Source organism: Macaca nemestrina, chromosome 11 (assembly GCF_043159975.1).
Source record: "Macaca nemestrina isolate mMacNem1 chromosome 11, mMacNem.hap1, whole genome shotgun sequence".
NCBI lineage: Eukaryota > Metazoa > Chordata > Mammalia > Primates > Cercopithecidae > Macaca > Macaca nemestrina.
In genome coordinates, this window is record NC_092135.1 from 83,636,141 (window position 1) to 83,661,483 (window position 25,343).

Genomic DNA, 25,343 nt, shown 5'->3' on the forward strand with positions numbered 1-25,343 from the left:
TCCATCCCCAAACAAAACTCAAGAATAGTTACAAACAAAAATATCCAGCAATCCTCAAGGTAAAATTCAGTGTTTGGCATCCAGTTAAAATTATCAAGGATGCAAAGAAGTAGAAAATACAACTCATAACTAATAGAAATATCATTCCGTTGAAATTGGCTTAGAATGGCACATATATTAGAATTAGCATATCAGTACATTAAAAGATTTATGATAACTGAATTCCATATGTTAAAGAAGTAAAATACAGATATAAAATATACAATAAGAAACAAAACTTCTAGAGCTAATATGTTTGTGCTGTTTAAGTCATTAAGTTTGTTGTAATTTGCTGCAGCGACAATACGAAACAAATACACCCCACCTTCTCATTACAATTTAGGGTAGATTTCTCCACTATTTGTTTAATTTCATCTCTTTGTACATGCTTCTATCAGAGATTAAAAACATTTTTGTGTCAGTTTTATCCAATTGAATAAACACACACAGGGTATTTTGCTGTATTTTGATCTCTTGAGTAGATTACAAGCTTCTTTAGTTCAAGACTTATGTCTTTCATCTCTATAAACATAGTTACTTTATCTACTTATGCAGTTGGAATTAAATTGCAGCTGAATAACAGATATATGAATTTCTCAAGCCCTCCAACCTGGAAGTTACCTTTCATTCTTCCCTGTCCTTTATTCACTACAACTCATCATCAAATTTATTTTTCTACCATTGAAAAAAAAAAACCCTAGAATATGAAAATTTTTAGTTTCTTCACCACTATCACTCTGTTCCAAATCACTATGATCCCTAATTGGACCTTATAACTTGCCAAAACTATTGCAATATCCTCATGATTAGTTTTCTTAACTATCTTCTTACCTCTTTATAGGTTTATTCTTAATCTACTACTCTCAACCCAGAGTACTTTTGTTTAAAAAATTCTGATTATTGCATTCCTCTGTTCCAATGCCTCCAATGCTTAAAGTGTCACTTATAATAAAATCAAAAGTCCTTTTGATATATCAGTTGCTACATGATTTAGCCCAGTGATATTTTGATGAACGCATCATCTCCCTTATTCCACTGGATCACTTTGTCTTGCTATCCTGGTCTTGTAAAACCAGCATAATTGTCTCATAGAACTGATGTTTATGGCTTCTTTTGATGACACAAAACAATTGACCCTCCCAGTCTTGAAACTTGAGAAACTCAAATTTGTTTTATCTCAGTTTCTTTCTCAGGAAACCAACCATCAGTCATCCCAGATAGTATCAAGGAACTGAAACTTAGCAGATCACCACATTTGGACAATGAGATGCCATACTCTTCACCCATCATGATTGCCTATTCAACCTCCTGCTTCCTATTGACCACCTCCACTTCCTTACCGCTCCAAAATTCCTGTGTTTTCACATATAGTTACATTTCTTCCTTGCTATATAAACCCCTACATTTAGTAGGTTGAGGAGATGGAATTGAGACTGACTTCCCACTTTCTCAGCTGAGGGACCCAAATAAAGCCTTCTTCCTTGGAAATATTTGTTTTAGTGATTGGCTTTCTCTGTGGTAAGCAACAGGACCTAGACTTTACCCTGGTGTTTCAGTAACACTTGCTATGCAAACAGTTAAGACACTCTGAGATCCTTAGCACTAAAACTGCCTATTCCTGGAATGCTTTTGCCCATTGTGTGCTTTATTCACCTCCTCTTACTTCACTTAAGTCTCTGCTCAACTGTGCCTAATATAATTGTTCCTCTGCGACCACACTATATGTACTCACACATTCCACTTAAATGTATCCATCTTCTACGGATTTATTTTTCTTCCCAACACTTATCGTGACATGATACTTTATATATTTATTTGTATCCTGTGTTTCTTCTCATTATAACATAAGGTCCATGAATGGAGACACATAGTCTACTGTTTTATATACAAGCGCACCCCCTATACCTAAGCTAGTTTTTTAGAAGTGCTTAATAAATGTTTGTTGAATAAAGAAGTAAATTACATTGTACAAAAGCATTTAGAATTGCTAAATGCCATCTTATATTGTTGAGTGGAAAAAGCAGGCCTTTCAAAAATATTTTTGTGCTATATGTTTATAAATATTTACATCAACCAGAACATGCATCACATTTTTATATAGTTGTTTCCAGTTTCAGATGCAAAGATGTGTTATATTTGTTATTGATATTTTATAATTACAAGGTATTAATATAATTGTGTAACTAAAAAGCCTATTAAAGTATGACAAATATAAAATTATAGTGGTCTAATATTTCTGTACATATTCATTATTATAACAAAAATAACCACTTATATACAAAATGTTAACATTAGCATTGTCTTAAAAAACTTTGAAATTGTTTTAATATATTTGATAGTCTCTGTGCATTAAAATAAAAATTAAAGAACAGGGATAAAGTATGACTTCATATGGTATGGACTTGCTTTTTACACTTTGTCATTATATATATAAGCATATTATTATGCAGTACTTGTTGCTAATAGTAGCATGTATACTTTGTTGGAAAAATACTGCCATGGAGGTATTATCCTGAACTGTGCCTAATTTTATCATCTAAATAATCTAAAAACGTATAGCTGAAATTTCAAATTAGTCAATAATAACACATCTAGGGAGATATCAAAAATGCAAATATAATATTATTCTGAGTATACAGATAGGTAAATGAATCAAGTAAAATAAATCTTTTGTTACTTGTATCTAAATTATTTCAAAGAATCATACACTGTACTCATGAAGACAAAAAGAATCACTTCCCATGTAGTTTTAAACATACCATATGCTTAATATAAATATTGGTAAAAACCGAACATGAGACATGTCCTATAGGCATACTTAGTAAACTGCATATGCTGCCATCAAGGCAGGTGAAACCTCCCTTGCTGTCAAATTAATTTCAGGTATTAAATGTTGTTAATGACTCTAGCAGTCTTGACTGATCTAAAATTGGACTGCTTTTAGATTTAAATTTGTGCCACTGTTTTCTTTGTAGTGTGATACCCTATTATTAACATGAAGTTTCCATAAACACAATTTTGTGTCATCTGATTACTGAAGACACCACTATCTACAAGGTCACACTCTAGTGGAAATGAAAGTAATTATGGAGCTGTGTAATATGATAATTTATCTTTTGGTCAAAGAGGACAAATGTAGAACAGCTGGATTTTCTGTTTTAAAATTCCCATCAGTCAATTATAGTACATTGATCTGAAAACAGATGGCACTGCAGTCAAGCAACATTATCCAGCATTGAGAATTAACATGCAGGAATTTTATTAATAAAAAGTGTTCACTTCATAAAATATATTCTGTATGACATTTACCATTGATATATTACATAATTAAATGGCTTTTTATCTCTTAATAAAATTAACCTGATTTTCTATTATTGAGTGATATGGCATTTTATTAACTAATTCTCTATACTTAGTGGCTACTTTCCCTGGAGAGAAACAATGGCTAAGTCCTCAGTGGCCTTTTTTTGACCAGATGGAAGTGAAATGGTAAGGTTTTTAAAAATGAATACTGAAACATCTGTTCTCAGTATTGTTCTGCTCTCAATAATTCAGCTTGTTAGTAGGTGAGGTTCCCCTATCTATGAGATATCTCCCATAGTTAAGTACAGACTTCCAGGATTACATTTTGTAGAAATAAAAGAAATAATTGGTAGCTCTCTTACGGAAAATATATAGATTTATTTTACAAAATGTTCACACCACACTATAGATGTTCATTTAATTGCATCTCTTTATATTAAAATAAAATAAATCATTTGAATTCCAACCAAATGTGAATGCCAACATTTAGCATATTGCATTCATCACAAGCAAATTAATTCTAAAATTGATATGCATCACAGCAGAACCTAAGAAAGCAGGTATACTGATTCTACTACTTAGCAACTACGTTCAATGTAAGAAAATACTCACATATTGAGATAAATATCATTAAGAAAGGAATACTAGCAAAACACGACTCTTATAAGAAATATAACTCTCAATATTTCAGTGACATAGGTACAAATAAATCAGAAAAACAAAACAAAAACATTTTAAGGAATACTGAAGGATTTCTAGTTCTAGCAAGACAAATTGTTCCTTCCATGTGTCTCCCATGCATAACTAAAACACCCTGGACATAATCAACAAACAAGTATAGGAAGACTATGATGGACTGTAGGAAGAAGAAAGTTAACCTGGGGGCTTCTGAACTTGATGAATGATACAATAGTGAGATCCTTATTGCTTCCCATATATCCCATTAGTATATTTCAGAGCACCTACAACATACTAATAATACTTCTAGATGGTTACAGAGAAGAATATTTTCCCAAGTAGGGTAGACAAAGACTGCTTTCCAAATAGACCACAAAGAAAGTTATTTTTAAAAAATAAATAAAATTTTAAGTAATCAAGAATTAGCATGGAGAATGAAGGGGCTACCTACAAACTTTGAAAAGACATTCATACATCATGCAAGGCATAAATAACATATTCTGAAAAAAATGTATATACAAATATGTTTTTTAAAAATATGTATCTACAGGCCGGACGCGGTGCCTCACGCCTGTAATCCCAGCACTTTGGGAGGCCGAGGTGGGCGGATCATGAGATCAGGAGAAGATCGAGAACATCCTGGCGGACACGGTGAAACCCCGTCTCTACTGAAAATGCAAAAAAATTAGCCGGGCGCGGTGGCAGGCACCTGTAGTCCCAGCTGCTAGGGAGGCTGAGGCAGGAGAATGGCATTAACCCAGGAGGCAGAGCTTGCAGTGAGCAGAGATCGCGCCACTGCACTCCAGCCTGGGCGACAGAGCGAGACTCCGTCTCAAAAAAAAAAAAAAAAAATTAAAAAAAATTTTTAAAAAACAGTATATACACTTTTTAAAAAATGTATAAAAAACAGAGTGAAACTTTGAATAGGTATGTCACAAAAGAAAATATTCAAATAACTAATAAATATATGAAAGGGTGTTCAATCTCATGATACAGAAATGCAAATTAAAACAATGAAATACCACCACATACCCTCCAGAATGATGGATGCAGAGCTGTCACGTTGAAAGTAGTTTTATTGGACTGAACTACATATTTAAATAATAATAAATTGGTTTTTACATGTTATCACTTTTTATCATTATTTATGCCCAAAAATGGGGTTTTAATGAGTTGTGATACAACAGACTTTACTATAGCTAAAAAGAAAAACTTTATTTTGAATTAAACACTTGGTAGAAGTCTTTAAAAACACCAGTATTTTCTTTTCCTAAGGAAATTGCAACTGAATATCTGGAACTTTCAATTAATAATATAATTTCAAATAATAGAAAATTGATATTACAGATGAATTGTACTGAACTAAAAGTACCAATTGCCTAGTAGGTCTCACTGAACTTTTTTTATGAAGGATACCATATATAATTACATTTCACAGTCAAAGGAAAAACCCTTTTAAATGCTTGTATTAGCATGATAACTATACATTTTCAAATAGAATACAGTATCAAGCTTTCTAATAACATTTCTGTTTTTCCCACTCAGAATGGCATTGTCAAATTATAGTTAATGACCCATTTTGAATCCCCGAAATTATAGAGTGAATGATGTGAGTTAATGTGCTCCATTACCTTTTTAACATTTCTTAAGTAGTTTTTCTAAGTTTTTTAAAGAGAAAATACGTTTCAGTCACATTAAAACTTATGTTCAACTTTTCCACATATGAAGAGTTATTTTCTAACTTTATTTTTTATAATAGATTTAGAAGCACAAATAAAGCAATATCCATAAACATATCACTGGATTTCATTCAGGCAAGTGAATTACTTTTAAGAAAAAAATCAAAATAACACATTTCAGAACCAGAATGTTTTATGACAGGAAGTAACATTGGTTTCAAATAGAGATTTTCCCCTGCATTATCCACTCTATTTAACTAAGCAGTATGATTATAATATGACAACACTTTTTTTTTGTCATAGTGACTTCTGTTTCCTATAAGTAGGTCTTTCTGTATCTTCTGAACATTATCTGCAACTTGACACAATGATGAAATCATGGGCACTAATTTATATTTAAAGGGAATGCCTTACAGGATAGAAGTTGGCCATATTGTACTTAACTAATAGGAAGTTCTTCATGGAAGTTTCTTCCTGGACGTGCAATGGCAGCTTGTGCATATAAATTTTAAGAATTACAGCATGATGCCCATATGTATGGGAGGAAGAAGACATTGTTTAATAAATAATAAGTGGAACAGAATATTTTCATCAAGCATTTACAGTTGTAACAGCCACATAATCAGCATAATTATTTTAACCTCTAGGGTCATGGGGAATATACCTATGGTATTCTTTTTCTTTTGTTCAGTAAGTGCTTATTGTCTGCAGTTGCCAAGGACTGAGCTAGGCATTTATATTTACGTGAAGTGATTAAAAAATAAAATATTTTTCAAAGTCTGTAGGTAGAGTTTTAAAATCATGATTTATTACAACTATTGTTTCCTTTTCTTCTGTAGATTTAAACTGTGAATTGTCTCTTAATGTGAATTGAGTAGAAAACTTTTCTGAACTGCTTAAAGAGATTGAGTTATAGAATATTTTGTGGTTATTGTAAGATGGTGGATTAAAGAAATCTAAATATTTACCTGCCATAAATATTTAGAAATCCTACATAATACCTAACAAATCTATTTTAAATTCAAATCTGCTTTGACCTTAAGGAAAAGTAAGGAAGACTTGAATTTAGGGGCGGAGCAAGATGGCCGAATAGGAACAGCTCCAGTCTCCAACTCCCAGCGCGAGCGACACAGAAGACCGGTGATTTCTGCATTTTCAACTGAGGTACTGGGTTCATCTCACTGGGGAGTGACGGACGATCGGTGCTGGTCAGCTGCTGCAGCCCGACCAGCCAGAGCTGAAGCAGGGCGAGGCATTGCCTCACCTGGGAAGCGCAAGGGGGAAGGGAATCCCTTTTCCTAGCCAGGGGAACTGAGACACACAACACCTGGAAAATCAGGTAACTCCCACCCCAATACTGCGCTTTAAGCAAACAGGCACACCAGGAGATCATATCCCACGCCTGGCCGGGAGGGCCCACACCCACGGAGCCTCCCTCATTGCTAGCACAGCAGACTGTGATCTACCAGCAAGGCAACAGCGAGGCTGGGGGAGGGGCGCCCGCCATTGCCGAGGCTTAAGTAGGTAAACATAGCCACTGGGAAGCTCGAACTGGGTGGAGTTCACAGCAGCTCAAGGAAACCTGCCTGTCTCTGTAGACTCCACCTCTGGGGACAGGGCACAACTATACAACAACAAAAGCAGCAGAAAACTCTGCAGACGCAAACGACTCTGTCTGACAGCTTTGAAGAGAGCAGTGGATCTCCCAACACGGAGGTTGAGATCTGAGAAGGGACAGACTCCCTGCTCAAGTGGGTCCCTGACCCCTGAGCAGCCTAACTGGGAGACATCCCCCACTAGGGGCAGTCTGATACCCCACACCTCACAGGGTGGAGTACACCCCTGAGAGGAAGCTTCCAAAGCAAGAATCAGACAGGTACACTCGCTGTTCAGAAATATTCTATCTTCTGCAGCCTCTGCTGCTGATACCCAGGCAAACAGGGTCTGGAGTGGACCTCAAGCAATCTCCAACAGACCTACAGCTGAGGGTCCTGACTGTTAGAAGGAAAACTATCAAACAGGAAGGACACCTACACCAAAACCCCATCAGTACATCACCATCATCAAAGACCAGAGGCAGATAAAACCACAAAGATGGGGAAAAAGCAGGGCAGAAAAGCTGGAAATTCAAAAAATAAGAGCGCATCTCCCCCGGCAAAGGAGCGCAGCTCATCGCCAGCAACGGATCAAAGCTGGACGGAGAATGACTTTGACGAGATGAGAGAAGAAGGCTTCAGTCCATCAAATTTCTCAGAGCTAAAGGAGGAATTACGTACCCAGCGCAAATAAACTAAAAATCTTGAAAAAAAAGTGGAAGAACTGATGGCTAGAGTAATTAATGCAGAGAAGGTCCTAAACGAAATGAAAGAGATGAAAACCATGACACGAGAAATACGTGACAAATGCACAAGCTTCAGTAACCGACTCGATCAACTGGAAGAAAGAGTATCAGCGATTGAGGATCAAATGAATGAAATGAAGCGAGAAGAGAAACCAAAAGAAAAAAGAACAAAAAGAAATGAACAAAGCCTGCAAGAAGTATGGGATTATGTAAAAAGACCAAATCTACGTCTGATTGGGGTGCCTGAAAGTGAGGGGGAAAATGGAACCAAGTTGGAAAACACTCTTCAGGATATCATCCAGGAGAACTTCCCCAACCTAGTAGGGCAGGCCAACATTCAAATCCAGGAAATACAGAGAACGCCACAAAGATACTCCTCGAGAAGAGCAACTCCAAGACACATAATTGCCAGGTTCACCAAAGTTGAAATGAAGGAAAAAATCTTAAGGGCAGCCAGAGAGAAAGGTCGGGTTACCCACAAAGGGAAGCCCATCAGACTAACAGCAGATCTCTCGGCAGAAACTCTCCAAGCCAGAAGAGAGTGGGGCCAATATTCAACATTCTTAAAGAAAAGAATTTTAAACCCAGAATTTCATATCCAGCCAAACTAAGTTTCATAAGTGAAGGAGAAATAAAATCCTTTACAGATAAGCAAATGCTTAGAGATTTTGTCACCACTAGGCCTGCCTTACAAGAGATCCTGAAGGAAGCACTAAACATGGAAAGGAACAACCGGTACCAGCCATTGCAGAAACATGCCAAAATGTAAAGACCATCGAGGCTAGGAAGAAACTGCATCAACTAACGAGCAAAATAACCAGTTAATATCATAATGGCAGGATCAACGTCACACATAACAATCTTAACCTTAAATGTAAATGGACTAAATGCGCCAATTAAAAGACACAGACTGGCAAACTGGATAAAGAGTCAAGACCCATCAGTCTGCTGTATTCAGGAGACCCATCTCACACGCAGAGACATACATAGGCTCAAAATAAAGGGATGGAGGAAGATTTACCAAGCAAATGGAGAACAAAAAAAAGCGGGGGTTGCAATACTAGTCTCTGATAAAACAGACTTTAAACCATCAAAGATCAAAAGAGACAAAGAAGGCCATTACATAATGGTAAAGGGATCAATTCAACAGGAAGAGCTAACTATCCTAAATATATATGCACCCAATACAGGAGCACCCAGATTCATCAAGCAAGTCCTTAGAGACTTACAAAGAGACTTAGACTCCCATACAATAATAATGGGAGACTTCAACACTCCACTGTCAACATTAGACAGATCAACGAGACAGAAAGTTAACAAGGATATCCAGGAATTGAACTCATCTCTGCAGCAAGCAGACCTAATAGACATCTACAGAACTCTCCACCCCAAATCAACAGAATATACATTCTTCTCAGCACCACATCGTACTTACTCCAAAATTGACCACGTAATTGGAAGTAAAGCACTCCTCAGCAAATGTACAAGAACGGAAATTATAACAAACTGTCTCTCAGACCACAGTGCAATCAAACTAGAACTCAGGACTAAGAAACTCAATCAAAACCGCTCAACTACATGGAAACTGAACAACCTGCTCCTGAATGACTACTGGGTACATAACGAAATGAAGGCAGAAATAAAGATGTTCTTTGAAACCAATGAGAACAAAGATACAACATAACAGAATCTCTGGGACACATTTAAAGCAGTGTGTAGAGGGAAATTTATAGCACTAAATGCCCACAAGAGAAAGCAGGAAAGATCTAAAATTGACACTCTAACATCACAATTAAAAGAGTTAGAGAAGCAAGAGCAAACACATTCGAAAGCTAGCAGAAGGCAAGAAATAACTAAGATCAGACAGAACTGAAGGAGATAGAGACACAAAAAACTCTCCAAAAAATCAATGAATCTAGGAGTTGGTTTTTTGAAAAGATCAACAAAATTGACAGACCACTAGCCAGACTAATAAAGAAGAAAAGAGAGAAGAATCAAATCTATGCAATTAAAAATGATAAAGGGGATATCACCACCGACCCCACAGAAATACAAACTACCATCAGAGAATACTATAAACCTCTACGCAAATAAACTGGAAAATCTAGAAGAAATGGATAATTTCCTGGACACTTACACTCTTCCAAGACTAAACCAGGAAGAAGTTGAATCCCTGAATAGACCAATAGTAGGCTCTGAAATTGAGGCAATAATTAATAGCCTACCAACCAAAAAAAGTCCAGGACCAGATGGATTCACAGCTGAATTCTACCAGAGGTACAAGGAGGAGTTGGTACCATTCCTTCAGAAACTATTCCAATCAATAGAAAAAGAGGGAATCCTCCCTAACTCATTTTATGAGGCCAACATCATTCTGATACCAAAGCCTGGCAGAGACACAACAAAAAAAGAGAATTTTAGACCAATATCCCTGATGAACATCGATGCAAAAATCCTCAATAAAATACTGGCAAACCGGGTTCAGCAACACATCAAAAAGCTTATCCACCATGATCAAGTGGGCTTCATCCCTGGGATGCAAGGCTGGTTCAACATTCGCAAATCAATAAACATAATCCAGCATATAAACAGAACCAAAGACAAGAACCACATGATTATCTCAATAGATGCAGAAAAGGCTTTTGACAAAATTCAACAGCCCTTCATGCTAAAAACGCTCAATAAATTCGGTATTGATGGAACGTACCTCAAAATAATAAGAGCTATCTATGACAAACCCACAGCCAATATCATACTGAATGGGCAAAAACTGGAAAAATTCCCTTTGAAAACTGGCACAAGACAGGGATGCCCTCTCTCACCACTCCTATTCAACATAGTGCTGGAAGTTCTGGCTAGGGCAATTAGGCAAGAGAAAGAAATCAAGGGTATTCAGTTAGGAAAAGAAGAAGTCAAATTGTCCCTGTTTGCAGATGACATGATTGTATATTTAGAAAACCCCATTGTCTCAGCCCAAAATCTCCTTAAGCTGATAAGCAATTTCAGCAAAGTCTCAGGATACAAAATTAATGTGCAAAAATCACAAGCATTCTTATACACCAGTAACAGACAAACAGAGAGCCAAATCAGGAATGAACTTCCATTCACAATTGCTTCCAAGAGAATCAAATACCTAGGAATCCAACTTACAAGGGATGTAAAGGACCTCTTCAAGGAGAACTACAAACCACTGCTCAGTGAAATCAAAGAGGACACAAACAAATGGAAGAACATACCATGCTCATGGATAGGAAGAATCAATATCGTGAAAATGGCCATACTGCCCAAGGTTATTTATAGATTCAATGCCATCCCCATCAAGCTACCAACGAGTTTCTTCACAGAATTGGAAAATTGCTTTAAAGTTCATATGGAACCAAAAAAGAGCCCGCATCTCCAAGACAATCCTAAGTCAAAAGAACAAAGCTGGAGGCATCACGCTACCTGACTTCAAACTATACTACAAGGCTACAGTAACCAAAACAGCATGGTACTGGTACCAAAACAGAGATATAGACCAATGGAACAGAACAGAGTCCTCAGAAATAATACCACACATCTACAGCCATCTGATCTTTGACAAACCTGAGAGAAACAAGAAATGGGGAAAGGATTCCCTATTTAATAAATGGTGCTGGGAAAATTGGCTAGCCGTAAGTAGAAAGCTGAAACTGGATCCTTTCCTTACTCCTTATACGAAAATTAATTCAAGATGGATTAGAGACTTAAATGTTAGACCTAATACCATAAAAATCCTAGAGGAAAACCTAGGTAGTACCATTCAGGACATAGGCATGGGCAAAGACTTCATGTCTAAAACACCAAAAGCAACGGCAGCAAAAGCCAAAATTGACAAATGGGATCTCATTAAACTAAAGAGCTTCTGCACAGCAAAAGAAACTACCATCAGAGTGAACAGGCAACCTACAGAATGGGAGAAAATTTTTGCAATCTACTCATCTGACAAAGGGCTAATATCCAGAACCTACAAAGAACTCAAACAAATTTACAAGAAAAAAACAAACAACCCCATCAAAAAGTGGGCAAAGGATATGAACAGACATTTCTCAAAAGAAGACATTCATACAGCCAACAGACACATGAAAAAATGCTCCTCATCACTGGCCATCAGAGAAATGCAAATCAAAACCACAATGAGATACCATCTCACACCAGTTAGAATGGCGATCATTAAAAAGTCAGGAAACAACAGGTGCTGGAGAGGATGTGGAGAAATAGGAACACTTTTACACTGTTGGTGGGATTGTAAACTAGTTCAACCATTATGGAAAACAGTATGGCGATTCCTCAAGGATCTAGAACTAGATGTACCATATGACCCAGCCATCCCATTACTGGGTATATACCCAAAGGATTATAAATTATGCTGCTATAAAGACACATGCACACATATGTTTATTGCGGCACTATTCACAATAGCAAAGACTTGGAATCAACCCAAATGTCCATCAGTGACAGATTGGATTAAGAAAATGTGGCACATATACACCATGGAATACTATGCAGCCATCAAAAAGGATGAGTTTGTGTCCTTTGTAGGGACATGGATGCAGCTGGAAACCATCATTCTTAGCAAACTATCACAAGAACAGAAAACCAAACACCGCATGTTCTCACTCATAGGTGGGAACTGAACAATGAGATCACTCGGACTCAGGAAGGGGAACATCACACACCGGGGCCTATCATGGGGGGGGGGAGGGGGGAGGGGGGAGGGGGGAGGGGGGAGGGATTGCATTGGGAGTTATACCTGATGTAAATGACGAGTTGATGGGTGCAGCACACCAACAAGGCACAAGTATACATATGTAACAAACCTGCATGTTATGCACATGTACCCTACAACTTAAAGTATAATAATAATAATAAAAAAAAAAAAAAAAAAAAAGACTTGAAAAGTAAGTTTCTAGTTCCAGAAATAATGTGAAAACTGAGACCTACTCAGAAAAGCTGATAAGTTTATCCTGACATGCCCCAGGTGTCAGGGGATAAGAATACACATTAGAAGGGGATTACATACCCCCAAGACCCAGGAGATTAGTTCTTGTGCCCATCTAGGACATAAGGTAGAAAATAAGATCACTGAATATAAACCAGGAACCCCAAGTGTCTATAAACCTTGAAAAGTAGGTAGACAGTAAGTGCATGGAAACCGTAAGCTGCACTGTACCTGCATAGGCTCTAGGTGAGAACAAGAAAAAGCAGTCTTCTCAGAAAACTCAAAATTTCTGCTCAGCCTTTACTTCTTCAAGTTTGGCCTCGACATGCTTTAAGCACATATAGGCCATGAAATTAACATAAAAATGGTCATTGGCTTTTGAACTCCTAAGATGTCTCATGAAATTAAACCACAATCTACTACGGAGATACACTCCAACTCTCAACCCACACCATCACAGGTTTCTCCCAGATAAAATTTAATAGAAGGACTTCATAAGACAATATTGCAAACATCTAAGATAACAAGGCCACATGAGCAAGAGACATCAGAAACAACTAAGAGTATAATTTTACTTTCAAGTATTGTTATTCTTATATTAATCATTGAGCAATCTGCTAGGAATAACAATATGAATATTTTAAGTACATACATATTAAATAAAGACTTGCAATCAATGAAAAATAAGCAAAGGTATCTGTGAAAGTGAACAAGCATGTTCTGAAACACCTTTTTAAACTTTATATGCTCAAGCTGCCATTGCACTTCTAGGAAGAAACTGCCATGAAGAACTTCATATTAGTTAAGAACAATATGCCCAACTTCTATACTGTAAGGCATTTTTTAAAATATAAATTAGTGCCCATGATTTCGTAATTTTGTCAAGTTTCAGACAATATTGGGAAGACAAAGAAAGACCTACTCATAGGAAATAGAAGTCACTATGACAAAAAAGAAGTCTTGTCTTATTATAGTAGTAATACTCAGTTGAGTGGATAACAGAGGGGAGAATCTCAAATGGGACATGAAAAATTTAAGTAAAAAGACAAAAATAGATTAAGGAAAAGATTCAAAAATAAATACTGAATTAAAATACATCTCAAATTACTTTCCAGAATAAAACCGTGAGATAAAGTGATGGAAGATATAAAAATACAGGTTAACAGAAATAGTGGTTAGAATGATAAAATTCTGCTATAGGTGGAATATAGTTTGTTTGTCTCCATCAAATCTCATGTAGAAATTTGGCTTCCTTAGTGTTGAAAGTGGGTTTTAATGGAAGGTGTTTAGATCCTGAGGGGACATCCCACATTAATAGAATAAAGCCCTCCCTGAAATAGGGGAAAGGGTCAGTGTGTTCTCACTCTGTCAGTTCCCATGACAGCAGGTTGTTAAAAAGAAACTAGCATATCTTCTCTCTCTGTCTCGCTTCCTCTCTCACTATGTTATCTCTGTACACACTGAATACCCTTTTCCTTCTGCCACAAATGGAAGAAGCCTGAGGCTCTCACCAGATGCAAATGTACAAACTTGAACTTCCCATCCATTTGAAATTATTTGCCAAATAAACCTTTTTTTTAAATGAATTGCCCAGCCTCAGGTGTTCCTTTATAGCAACACAAAATGAAATAAGACAAATCCAAATATATATATTTGATATGTCTTAGTTCAAAAAATATATAGTTATGTATATTAAATTTATTTAACGAAGTATTTACAGTTATAGTAAAAAAAAGAACAAAATTTTCAGATATAATGACATAGCATTTACCAGAATTGAAGACGTTGCAATGTAAAAAAGCATAACAAGCTACAAGCAGAATGAATTAATAAAAGTCAACATCTGAACGTACTGTTGTGGGACTTTTCCTCAGTTCAGCTAAAGACGGGGTTATTATCAGAGGGACACGAAAGATTAGGCTTGCAGACAATGTGAAGGGTGAGTAAGGCAGGTTTTTATTGGGTAAAAAGGGAAAGAAAGGGGAACAGAGACCGTCCAAAAAGCTAGGTCCCTGCTGGTGTGCTTCCCACTTCACAGTTTGAATCCCAGGTAGCACCTAGAAAGAGGAGGGTCCAGGCTCCTCCCCGCTGCAAACGGTGCAAATTTCTGTGGCTCCACCCCAGTGCACATTCCTCCCAGTGCGCAGGCTAGTTGGAGTTTCTCTGGGGATCCCCTTTCACCTGGCTATCTCATTGCCCTTCTCTAAAGAAGTACATCTAAATGCCCTTAGAATAAGGGTAAGTACAAAGACAAATCTTAACTGCTTCCTGCTGACAGGGGGCGCTGTTTTGGGGAAAATAACATTAAGAGCTTCCTCAGAGATCTTTCTAAGGGTACACAGTAGAAGGGGCTATCATCAGAGGCTTTGGTTGCATGACCATTTGGCATTTGATGGCCTGAAGGCAAGAAAAGACAAACGAGGTTATTAGAAAACATGTTATCAAAATGAAACAAGGGAACATGTAAGGACAGCTCAAAAATCTGGAGGCCTTTTACCAGTTTGCAGAGAGAGAGGGAGGCCAAAAGCCTGACTGGTAAAAACAAAACAAAACAAAACAAACAAAAAAAAAACCTTTACCCTTTTGGCAGCATGTTGGGCTTCTGGATTTCCTTCGCTGACCCTAATCTTAAGCCAACCAGTTTAACGTTTGGGAAATTAGCTCTTTCCAGTTTGGAGGAGGCATCCGAGGGGAGTGTCCTGTAGTACAGAGACACAATTACCTATCTGTGAAGAGAGAACAGAGGAAGAGAAAGGAAAAATGAGACTGGCCTCATACCTTTGTCTACACAGTCCCTATACAGGGCTCTGATCTGTGGTCAGTAAAGAATGTCACTTTTCAACAAGCTCCAAGTTTATCTTGGGACCTTAAGAGGAGAGAATCATCTAACTCATAGGTATTTGAGGTTACAAACCCATGGCTGGGCTCGCCTTGTAGAACAGAATTCCATGAAAGCCAATCCAAAAGGCCTATATAGAAATAGTTACTCTATTTCTTGCTGCACTTTATGCAAATAATCAAGCCAAGTATAAAATTAAAGTCTATTTTGCAAACAACTTGGTCCTATTATGATTTGTTATTTTAATAAACATAAGGACTGGAGAGAGAGAAATTATATTTCAAACCTTATCATACATTTGTCATTAAATTCTACATGGATTACTTGTTTTTAAGTTTTCTCCTACAATTTAGGCTAATCCTGCTGGTTCCTGTGAACCAACCAGCAGTCTCCGGCTGCAGCTCAGAAAGAACAAAAGGGATGGGTAATGTAGAAATCTGGATCAATATTCTAGTTTTGAGCAATTATTCTGCAAATCCTCCCAGGTGATGGGAATCAGCGAGCCATGGAGACCAACATCGACCTTCCTGACCCTCAGGAGTGATGGGGTGAAGGCATGGTTTCCCCTACCCTCAGAAGTCCAAGGATGAAAAGACTTAGAAGCAAGAGGGGAAAATATTGCTTGGTTTGCAGCTCAGTCACTGCTTCTCGACCCTATGTTGCAACATTTTCTGAAATATTGCAGGACATTTTCTTAGTTCAGCTAAAGATGGGGTCCTTATCACAGGGCCACAAAAAATTAGACTCACAGACAATTTGAAAGGTAAGGCAGGTTTTTATTGGGTGAAAGGGAAAAAAAGGGAAGTAGGGATCCTTCATAAAGCCAGAGTCACTGCTGGTGAGCTTCCTGCCTCAAAGTTTGAATCCCAGATACCACCGAGGAAGAGGAGGGACCAGGCTTCACCCCACTGCAAATGGATCAAACTTCCACGGCATCACCCCAGTTTGCACTCTTAGTGCACAGGCTGGTTGGAGTTTCCCTGGGGACCCTGGCTGTACCAATGTCTTAGTGAAATTTTAGAGTACTAAAAATAAAGATCTTACAAACAATCATAGGTATGAAATAAAAATTAGGTATATGACAAAGTTTCCACGAGCAACTAGAATCCAACTGGATATCTTTAAAGCTCTAGGGGAAAAAAAAGACAAAAATAAAATTTTTTTTTCTATCAAAATATGTTTATCACTGGTAACTTTCCAATTAAAAAATGTACATGTACTTTAAAAAGTAGAGAATTAGATATAGAGGGAGGAGACTAAAGAAATTCCTAGAGTGTGGAGTGTATAAAGCAATAATAAATATAAAAACATAAAAATTAACACAATGAAAACATTGTATAGCAGCAACACGTAAAATGTTTATCAATGTTCTGATATTGTAAAATGTTTATCAGCTCTAATATTGTTTGGGATGAGGCTATATCTCCTGATTATCTTTATAATTTAAAATTAAGTATATATAAGGAAAATTTAAGAGCAAGCTTTAGTAGAAGAGATAAAATGTGTAGCTTTAGATCACTAGAATTTAAAATGTCTATCCAATAGAAAACTAAAAATCAGTAACATAGAAGCCAAGAAAAAACATTATGGACCATTTCTGATAGCAAGAATACAGTATATATATCCCTCAAATCCCTGAAAAGAGGGATGGAGACAGAGACAATCAGCATAGCACAGAAAATCCTACCAGCAACCTCCTCATTGAAACTTGGTAACAAGACAACTCAACTTATTATATATATTCAGGCAACTCTAGAGTACATCAAGACTAGCCTATATATTGCCACGGCATCAAGATTAATATGAAACCATAAAGTGTTAATGGCACAGGATCTTATGAATCACAGAAACCAGAAACCAACAACAAATACCCATAAAAGTCATGCCACCACACTTTGTGAGAATCTGGATAAGTAAACCTGAGAACAACGAGTGAAATTACAAGAATTCTTCTTAGGCTCTAAGTTGTGGATGATTGCAATAAGACCACCACAGTAACCACTATAGGGCCTCAACACATATATACGGTTGGGAAGAACAGTTGTGAGAGACTTTAGAACGTTTTATCGTTATTTAAAAGCTGTAAAAACAAACAAAATAAAGCAGGACAAACCCGACTAACTGTATGAAGCAAATGACTTTTGTCTATAGTCTATTTAACTTCCAAGGTAGAAAAAGTTTTATTACCAATTTTATTTTCTATATCATTGGAACTTTTAATTTTCATATGTTTTTATCTTCTTTTTGAATATAGAGCAATTGCTCTTTCTCTCTATATATATATTTCATATAATATATATACACAAACATATATAATTCCCTAGTATACCAAACATCCATTTACCAAAAAGCATACTATTCTTCAATTTTTTTTTCTTTTGTCAAAGAGGACTTATAGTTCTGTATGATCCTACAATGTTAGTAAATTGCACCATTTGGCAGTGGTTGCCAAGCAGATTCTATATTCTTGATGTGCTGGAATGTTTTGTTCATTTTAGGTGAAACTATTTCCTATTTTAGTTCTAAAATGTCCCCAGAGACTAAGCGCAGTGAGTCACGACTGTAATTCCAGTACTTTGGGAGGTCGAGGCGGGCGGATCACCTGAGATCGGGAGTTCAAGACCAGTCTGACCAACATGGAGAAACCCCAATCTCTACTAAAAATACAAAAAATTAGCCAGGTGTGGTGGCACACACCTGTAATCCCAGCTACTTGGGAGGCTAGGGCAGGAGAATTGCTTGAACCCAGGAGGTGGAGGGTATAGTGAGCCTAGATTGTGCCATTGCACTCCAGCCTGGGCAACAGAGCAAGAGTCTGTCTCAAAAACAATCAAAAAATGTCCCTAGGTGACAATAATATAAGCAAAATTTTAAGGAAAAAAATACCCTTCTTTTTGTAGAAGTCACAATGATTACATATTATAGTACAAAATGATGTTGTATGATGCACTAGTGGTGTTAAACATCCCTTGACATTTAAGTTGTATTCACACAGGGCTAGTCAATCAAATAAGAACCAGAACTCATTCTCCTTTCTCCTGAGCTCTGCAAAAATAAGAGTTTTACCCATCTCACAAATAACAATGGAAGAAGAAAAATCTGTTATCATTGTTTGGTCATTAAAATTTTCCTTCCTAATTAATGACCAAAAGCAGGAGAAAAAATAACTCCTTTAGAAAAAGTAAAAAGTGTTGTATGGAAAAGTACTTCTAATGCCCATAAGACAATAGAGAACAATTTAGATCATTAAAAAAAAATAAATGAAAGCTATTTATTTAGATTAAAAATATAGTATAAGTGTAGACAGGGTCAATGTTCTTTTTTAAATTAAATATGTAATGTGATAAAAGGGTCTTTGCCAAAGGATCTTTGTACACTAAAAGGCTCACCTTTGTAATTCCAATCTTCAGAATTCTTTGAACTGTAACTGCTGCTAACCTGATCCTGGAAGTTGAAGTGAGTAAGGTTATACTTTCTTTATAAATTATGTTATCTGGATTTTGATCCTTTATTTCTAATTAGACAAAGATAAATAACAATTTTCTCTTATTCCTTTGATGCCAGGATCGTGCATTGTTCTATTCCCTTTAGTATTATAGGCCCACAAAGTAACAATGTAAGTGAATAGTGCTTTTCTAGCCCCAAACTTTACTTGTGTCTTCTTTCTGTGTTGGCCAAGCTACTTAGAATTAAAAAAGAACAAAGAAGCATGGGTGACTTACAGTAATAGAATTAAAATATATTAATTACAAGTAGGAATGAATGTCAAGAGAAATTATTTGCAGTAGTCTAATTTTTCGGGTTCACAAATTTCTTCCCTTAGGATCGCAAACATTATATGAGTAATGTGTTCATATGTTTGTTTCTTATAAACTTATTTTTTGTTAAGGAGATTTATGGGTTCATATAGTTTTTATAACATTTATTATGGTTCCAGTTTTAGAGAATCTCTCAAAGGAAGCTGTGCAATAAAATTGTCCATTACAAATACTTCATTAAATCTTTTTATTTTATAATTTATGATACCATGAGAAAGATATGTCAAAATATATATTTAAAAATAAATGTTCTAAATATTAATTCTTAATTATTAAATCTCATAATTTTTATTTTTGCATATATCTTTTTATAGAGGTGTAATCAGAGTGCATGTATGATATGTTTGCTATTTTTTTCATAGATTTAGGCTTTTTCTAAAAACATTTTAAATTGTTGCATAATTTTGTTATTTAATGAGTGCTTAGTTGTTCATTGGTTCTTGATCAAATAAAGAGTATTTCTTTTGTGAGTCTGTATATTTATTTTCCTCCTATTCAGGTATCAGCAGAGCCCCATTTATTGTAATAATAAAAGATGACATATGTAAGTATTAATAAAATGAGCACGTAGGCATTACCATAAATTTATGCTCATTCATGGACTTTGAATATGCATGTGCTCAGATTTTTTTTTTTTTTTTTTTTTTTTTGCCAAAAGTAGAAAATAAAAGTGTATATTGGGTGCTCACTATATTTGACAAACTAACTTTTGAGGAAGAAAGAGAGAGAGATGACCAGGACCCATTCCAAAAGAAGCTTATAGTCTAGTCAGGGTACAAGGAATACACAATTAATTTAATACAGTATAAAACATATATCAGCTAGTATTTGTACTCATAGTTATCCTTGAAGAAAACTCAACAAGTTATGTATTTCTTGAACATAAATAAGGAGAGAAAGATGGATTAGTATGAGATGAGGTTGGAGAATCAAACCATAGAAGGGCAAGTCAGGATATGCTAGAATCTTATCATTTATTCTGTAAGAGATGAAAAGTATGTAAGTTATGATAATAAGAGAGAGAAAGATTGAATTCGTTTATGTCACTCTCTTCACAAAATGTGCATTATTTTACTGATCTATAATATAGTAGCATAATAAAATATGTATACACTATATAAAAATATAGAGTGTCAGAGAGCTCAATATATTTTTACCAGTGAGGTGAAGATTGAATACGAAGGTATGCAATTAATTAAGTTTGGAGACTACATATTGATTTAGAAGAAGAATTTGAGAAATAGAGATGAAAGAAGGCAGTTATGAGGGTATGGCAAGAATCTGGAGATAATTACAGACTAAACTAAAAGAAAAAAAATGATCTCCAGTTGAGTCATCCTGTAGGTCATCCTATGAGGCCTTGGAATCCAGGATCTGTCTTAGATGTCCCTAGCTATGATATAACTTATGACATCTGGTGATTGAGCATCATGTCATGGTCCCTCTGCATTCATGCATTAAACATCATCGCAGCTCTCCATGACTTCAGGTTATTTAGACAATGCATTTTGTGTTCTGCTGTCTCCAAGTCTGTCAGCCCACATAGAGACACTGTTGTTGCTGCCTTTCTGTGCCCTATGGGCCAGCAGAAATCTGGAGAACTGCCTAGCCCTTTGTTCCTATCAAGTTCATAATGTTGCCACAAGGTTGCAGACAGTAAGCAGGAACAAGTTCTCTCTTCTTATATGTAAATATTTATTTGAAGGTTTTTGTCACTTCCCAGGTTTTGATCTGAGAGGAATGAGGGTGAAATTATCTGAGGGGAGCTCTCTTTAGTACAAGGATGAAGGATGGGTAGAGAAGGAATTGTCAACTGGCAGAGAAAAAGAAAGAAAAGAGAAAGTAATAAAGAAAAAAAGAAAGCATCTAGTGCTCATTTTCAGGGACTCACAATTTCTTAAGTTGGATTCCAATTTCAACTTTAGAAAAACCTGTGACATGTGTGACCTGTGGCCTGTGGCAGTTGTGTCATTGCAGTAACCATAATCATACAACAAATGACCTTTTAGCCTTTCCATAAACCTTTATGGAGAAATGAAAGTATTTGCTCTAATTTGATAAACAAAGACAATGCTGCAGTGTCCAATAACCCAATGAAATCAGAGTCCATCACAAATTTCTCCGTCATTGGAAGATTGAACTTGTCAAAATCTTTCAGTAGGTCACAGGGTCCATAATACATCCATAACAGAACCAATTGAGAAAAATTTCTCAATTTTTCTTTCCTGGTAGTAGTTTTTTAAGGATTTCAAGATGTCATTTGACCATAAGGCCAAAGATATCAAGAGTGTTGTTACTTTTTTTCTGAGTTGTAGATGGTGCATTGGCATTTATATGTTTTAAAATAGAGCTCATCTTGCAATGCACATTTTCTATGAAGTAACAGCAGTAATCAAAGTGCAGTAAAGAAGAGTAGGTTTATTTAGTTAGTGGTAGTATACCTATAGCTTTGAGAAAATATTTCTAAAGTCTATCGGTTACTAATCATTTTCAAAATTGCTTCACACTATAATAATTTCACCAAGCTTAATTATTAATATTAAATTATTTCTAAAAAAGGGAAGTAGAATGGGAAAAATACATTTTTATATTACATTTTTAAGGTATTCTCAATATTTATTATATCCTAAGACAGAAATACCATTAGAGGAGGTTTTGGAAACACAATAATTTATAATTCCCAATCTCTTTTGAAATTTATGCAAAATCAACAATATGATAACTAAGGATTAGCTAGTAAGCTATTTGTTGATTTAACAAATATTTATTGAATGATATTGCATACTAAGCTCTGTTTTCTGGTGCTAAAATACTGCAGCAAATATAGTAGATAAAACTCTGCCCTTGGTTGTTTAGACAGACAATGATTTGATCAGAGAGTGATATGTTAAACTTTCAAGTTAAAGCTAATGTGAATCACACTGCCTACGATGGGCAGGTTGAAATCATCGGAGCTCTCAACCAATACACAATAATGATATAAAGTATAATTATTCCAAATTGACAATTGAAGAAACTGAGGTACAAATAGATTAAAAATATTACAAGGTTTGTATGTAACTGAGTCAGGGTTAAAACCTTCTTTCTTTCTGTAAGGCTCATGCTCCTTCTCTTAAACGATCCTCATGACTCTATGCTCCAAAATTATGATTTTCTTTAAAAAGTCTAGCTGCCTATTGGATGTGGCAGCTATTTCTGTGTTGTTTTAGGTTGAGGCCTTTGTAAGTGGCCTGTAAAACAAATAAAACTGGTTAGCATTTTTCAGTAGCTATTAGAATTGTCTGTGCAAGATGTTTTGTTAAAAAATACCATAAATTGCAAGAAATGAAACTTCTTTCTCTTTTTGGTCTTTCATTATTACTAAATAACACTCTCATCTGGATGCCAGAAAGAAAACAGGCTAAAAAAATAATAGACTGGCCTCCGGAACGTCATTTGTTTCAGCAAAGGAGTTAAATAGGTGTACCTCCATGATCAAACTACGTCACATCTTAGAATGAGAGTTTGATCAACTACCAGAGTGAATGGTCCCTGGTAAAAACTAAAACTATCTCCTTCCACCAAGCATTGTAAGTGATTTTAATAACCTACTTTATGGAATATTAGTGGATATCTGATTCTATTCTATGAAGTTTACAAAGAAAAGAAAGTTTAACTTCTTTCCTTTTCTTAAACCTCTTTATGAGTCAGATTTTATAAAAATGAGAAAAACATTGCTAACAAGAAGTATGAACATAAGTGATACTGATTGTAGATGAGCAGTGATGACTGAAATATAATTCTGATCCTGTATTCACCATATGTTATATTGCAATGTAACAGCTATAACAGCACATAGAATTTGTAGTAAATAAATGACATATAAGGTAAGTAAATTCAGTAGTTCTATATGATGGCCAAGTTCACTAATAAATAATCTAACCTAATAATAACTAGGTTAAGAAAGCAAATAAACAATGAAAAAAACCAACCTACCCTGAATACATATGCTATCACCTTCTATCTGCTGCATTTTATAGTAAACAGTCATAGAAAATATGTTTAGAAAAAGCCTGTTAAAAATAACATTTGAATGGTAAGAAAAACAAATAAATATAACATGTTTCAATTTACCTAAACTCAATCTCATTTTTGGATTTTTAAAAAATAGGCTGGACTATAGCATAGACATATGGAATGTCTAGGTCATATGGAAACTGAAGACAATATACAATGAGAAGAGCTTCATTTTGATTAAATTTAGCTTTTTAAACAGAAAGGAAATATACTTTTCCATAGTGATTTATTTAGTTTGCCTAGTCCAGGAATAATTGTATATCTACCAAACAGAAAGAAGAGGAAAAACAGTGCATTAATTTCACATATCCGTTTATTGTAGACTTTAACTGTGTTACAAGACCTTTCAAATCTCAAATAGAAAGAGACAAATAAAACAAGGGTGCTGGGTTCATTAGCATTTAATGAATAACAAATTAGCTTGCCTGGACTAGTAATCTGAATTAGTTTTTCTCCTGAGTTTTCATTTATGTTATCTTCTTTCATGCAAATTAAGGAACTACACAAACACAATTAGAGGTGGCAGCTATCTTTGTAGCAAGTAACGGGAAATACGCTTTACAAAATGAATTATAGATATATTTCTTCTCTTACCAACAACAATCAAACACTTTAGTTCAAGCACATTTTAGACTTCTTTTCATCATCTCCTGTAAGTTAGAGGATAAGGTAATATAAAGTAAATGTTTTAAAGAAAATGAATTTAGTTGTTTTCCCCATTCTATTTTCTCTCATGAATAGTTGATTTCATGAAGTCTTGGGGGAGTAGTACTTTCGAGCATTTCTGCTGAATCCAAGGTTGTACTCACCTGGAATCTACAACTCCCACCAAGCACAGCCCAGTAAGCACAAATGTATGGTTCCCGCTTGCCCACATGATTTGGCTTTATGCCCTTGGCAACAAAAGTTGGGCTCTTCAAATGAAAGTAAAACTTGTTTTCCGTTCTTCAGCAATACACTTTTCAGACATAAATAAAAAATCGGCTGCATCATCACACAACTGGCTCCAGGTGAAACTGTAAAGTAAGCAAAGCTTGTCTACAGCTGTTATAATATTGTTTCACTTCTGTAAAAATGTTCCAGGCATTAAATTTACTTTACTTGAACAGTGACTCATTTTGCATATGTTAAATAATTTAATTCTCTCCATAACTTTATGAAATATGATTAGCTAAACTAGAAATTTTAATTCAGAAAAGTATGTGGTAACCTATTGCACAGTCAGTAAATGGTAGACCCAGTGCTTAAACATAAATCTGAATAACTCCAAAATATGTGTTCTTGCCTCTTTATCACACTGCCTGCCAGGAAACTGGGCTTTTCACAATTTTTTGAACGTGATTATTTGTAGTGTAGCTTACCTCCTGGGTCCAGTTCTTAACTAGGTTAATACTGTTGGCCCTACTTGTGCCTCTCCTCCTTTAAACCTAGAAGGCCTATGTCAGCCAACATTAAAACCTACTTTACTGTACTGTAGTTGCTGATTTTTAAGCTGCTTCTATAAGCAGGGTGTTATTTTAGCATCAAAGGGCATGGTTTCTGTGCTAAAGTAGTTTGGAGTCTAGAGGGGCAACATATAGATGAAGAACTTCTGGAGACTGTGATTACTATGAAAGTAAAGGTATTCAGG

General features: G+C 35.7%; 1 long non-coding RNA gene across 3 annotated transcripts in view; it reads right to left on the minus strand.

Annotated features, from left to right (window-relative positions):
* The window catches only part of LOC105468261 (uncharacterized), a 110,623-nt gene that overhangs the window by 11,924 nt on the left and 73,356 nt on the right, over window positions 1-25,343 (minus strand). The window contains exons 7-9 of one of the 3 annotated variants that reach the window (XR_011609914.1): window positions 24,523-24,729; window positions 15,580-15,726; window positions 14,824-15,397 (exon numbers count right to left, since the gene is read on the minus strand). This is a non-coding gene — a long non-coding RNA (uncharacterized lncRNA). Of the gene's footprint in view, window positions 1-14,823; window positions 15,398-15,579; window positions 15,727-23,667; window positions 23,710-24,307; window positions 24,730-25,343 lie in introns of those variants that run through there. The other 2 variants (XR_011609913.1, XR_011609915.1) reach the window with 2 other exon arrangements.